Genomic DNA, 3,696 nt, shown 5'->3' with positions numbered 1-3,696 from the left:
AATCAAGCTGGTACTGACTTCAAATCTTCATCTCTACTTGTGAGCTCTCATAATGCTGGGAAGGTACAATGTGTGTTACTGGAAGAGAAAATTATCCACCTTACCAGCTGTGAATCCTGTAGATTACAACTGGCCTATGAAGATATGCCCACAGGTGCAATAGTGGCACAAATATTATGAGAGCAACCAACCACTTTCTAATTGAATTTAAGGACACCTTCATAAGATAGCATCCATATTATTGATAACAGGTCTAGGAACCTGTCACTAGACAGGTTGCTGGCTATATAGGAGAGCATAATAATATATTCTACTAAATAGATAAAGTATTAAGCTGACTCCTAATGAGCCTTAGTGGAGAAGTTTCCATGTTCAGCAGATGATGATTAATACAGAGACCCATAACTGACCAACAAGCAGAGAATAAGAGACTGAAGAGTTCTTATCCATTAATAAAACACCTTTATTGAACTTCTGCCTCCTAAAACTCAGCCATTGTTGTGGAATAGGGCAGAAAGAATGTAAGAGCCAGTGGTGGTGGATGACCAAAGGGAAATGGAGTTTTCCAGAGAGTTTGGCAGTTACTCATATAAACTCACAAGGGTGACAGAATGCACAAATCCACATAAGTTCAAGCCAAACAAAATCCCGCATGGATATGGGGAAGTGCATTTAAAACCCAAGTCTTACCTGAGAAACTATTGGCAACCAATGCTTCTGGTATAGGGAAAGTCAGTCTAGTTTAATGATGAGACACTTAGTAAGTTGAACAAGCTCCAGTAGATGGACCCACATTGAAAGATATTTGGGAACACAAGGTTGATTCTATAGGCATAGATAGATGATATATAGACAGATAGATAGATGATAGATAGATAGATAGATGATAGATGATAGATGATTGATAGATTAGATAGGTGATACATAGATAGATGATAGATGATAGATAGATAGATAGATAGATAGATAGATAGATGATAGACATAGATGATAGATAGATGAATTGATAGATAGATAGATGATAGATAGATAATAGATAGATAGATAGAGAGATGATAGATAGATAGATGACAGATAGATGATAGATAGATAGATGATAGGATAGATAGATGATGGATGATAGATTAGATAGATGATAAATAGATAGATAGATAGGTAGATAGATAGACAGATAGATAATAGATAGATGATAGATATATGATTACATACATACATACATACATACATACATACAATCATAGTGAGACAGATGATAATTACATACATACACACATACACACTTTCCTAAATGTTTATATCCACAAATAAATCAAGCTAGCCCCTAATCAAAATACCCTTATTTAGCTAAAATTCAAACAGAATTACCTTTAACATCTAATTCCCTTAAACAATACCTATGACTTATTAAAAGGCCACCAATTTAATACTCCTTTTGTTTTTCTTATGATGTTGTTGTTACGTCCCTGGATTTAAAATGTACATCTAATTGCTTTTGTTCCTTATGTATGTGTGTACACATGCGTGTATCAGCCTGGTCCAATTAGTAAGTTCCAGGCCAGATAGGATGTCTCATAAGTAAATAAATAAATAAATAAATAAATAAATAAATAAATAACTGTATGAAACCAACATCGAGTCAAGCTTAATTTCATTCATTTGAATTTGAAATTTCCATATAGGCATAAATTATATGTTTGTTGTGTATCATTTGAAAATACAGATTAAGACAATGCAGATGTTTTAGGTTAAAGAACGAAAACATCAAAAGAGAGATTACAGTGCTTGTTTTAGAAGTACATGTGCAAAAACTGGAATGACACAACATGGGAAGATCAAAAGATTAGCATGGCCCTTATGAAGAAAAGACACACAAAGCTGCATATTATTCTATCCTTTTTTTTTTTTTTTGGTCTTTTTGAGACAGGGTCTCCCTGTAGCCCCAGCTGGCCTGGAACTCGCTATGTAAACCATGCTCGCCTTGAACTCACAAAGATCTGCCTGCCTCTGCCTCCAGAATGCTGGGATTAAAGGCATGTGCCACCACGCCCGACGGTTATTCTACACTTTTAAAATATGCATACATATATGTATATGCAAATATGTGCATGTCTGCCTGTCGGACTGTGTGTGTGTGTGTGTGTGTGTGTGTGTGTGTGTGTGTGTATGCTTGTTTTGTGCATCTGTGTGTGTGTGTGTGTGTGTGTGTGTGTGTTTGAAAATGGAAGGGGAGCTATTTGGGATGAGGAAGGGAACCAGTGAGAGATGGAGGGGGACAAGAGAGGGCAATGTGGCAATCATGAGTGAAGTGTAACAACAATATATGCATGAAAATGTCATAACAAAGCTCATTATTTTGTACAGTAACCAAAATAATTAATAAAAGCATTATTAAAAACAAAAACTCTAGATTTAAAGAAGAATATAAGCATTTCACTTCACAAAACAATGCAATTCAAGTTATGTCGAAACAGCCATGATAATTTTTTAAAATATTTTTCTTGATTCATGAATTTCATTCAGTGTATTTTGATCACATCAGACTTCGCGCTTCACTCCCACCTTTCTATCCCCCTGGCTTTATTTCTTCGGATTAGTCATCAGTTTTGATGGCCTATTGAGCCTAATGTGTGAACTACGAAATGCTCTTGAGTGTGGCTCTATCCCTTGGTGTCTGGTCAACCTACCAGGCATCACGTCAATAAAGAAAGCTCACTCTACCTCTCAAAGCAGTTATCAATTACCAACAGATCCTCAGACAGGGATGAGGCTTCCTGTGGTACCCCCATGCATGTTGGGTTTGGGAAGTGATGATAGAGCCTGTGAAAAAGGCATGTTGTTTCTAGAAGGACAAAAATACAATTGCTAAATACCTTCTGGTCAGAAAGCATGGAAGAAGATTAAAGAAGAACTTTTCAGTATTTTATTTATTATTTTGGTGTTATGTGTATGACTGTATTGCTTACATGTATGTAAGTGCACCCATGTCATGCAATGCAACAGAGGTCAGAAGAGGGTGTTGGATACCCTGGAACTGGAGTTAGGAGGTGGTTAGCCACGATGTGGGTGCTGCAAATCAAACCCTGATCTGCAAGAGCAGCCAGGGCTCTTAACCACTAAGCCATCTCTCCAGCCCTAAGAAGCAGAACTTTTAAAATACTGCACTAGTGCTCGCTTTGGCAGCACATCTACTAAAATTGGAACGATACAGAGAAGATTAGCATGGCCCCTGTGCAAGGATGACACACAAATTCGTGAAGTGTTCCATATTTTTTCAAGTCACATATAAAGGAAAACCCATTAGGATCACAGCTGACTTTTCAAGGCAAACTACAAAAGCCAGAAGAGCCTGGACCAAAGTATTCATAGTGTTAAATGACCACAGCTGCCAACCCAGATTACTATATCCAGCCAAAATGTCTGTTATAGTTGAAGGGGAAAGAAAAATCTTCCATGACATAAATAGGCTGAAGGAATTCTTGTCCACAAAACCAGCCCTTCAGAGAGTTCTGGGAAGAATACAAAGAGATGAAGAAAGGAATAACTATACCCAAGGGGTTGCAGAAAGAACTCCAAGGAGAGTATAACACTGTAAAAGTACAGCTATAGCAAGAATGTAAACAAAAAAATGACAGGATTCAATACTCATCTTTCATTAATAACTTTAAACATTAATGGACTGAACTCCCCAGTCAAAAG

At 37.0% G+C, this 3,696-nt stretch overlaps 1 non-coding gene across 1 annotated transcript; it reads left to right on the top strand.

The window, feature by feature from the left end:
• The first annotated feature begins 3,164 nt into the window (after window positions 1-3,164).
• Window positions 3,165-3,271, top strand: LOC115066816. The gene has a single exon (XR_003846258.1). It is a non-coding gene; the product is annotated as a U6 spliceosomal RNA (small nuclear RNA).
• The last annotated feature ends 425 nt before the right edge of the window (window positions 3,272-3,696 follow it).

This window comes from Nannospalax galili, unplaced genomic scaffold (assembly GCF_000622305.1).
Source record: "Nannospalax galili isolate Female #2095 unplaced genomic scaffold, S.galili_v1.0 scaffold2784, whole genome shotgun sequence".
Taxonomy (NCBI): Eukaryota; Metazoa; Chordata; class Mammalia; order Rodentia; family Spalacidae; genus Nannospalax; species Nannospalax galili.
Note: the sequence above shows the minus strand (reverse complement) of the source record. Positions and strands in the feature narration are given on the sequence as shown.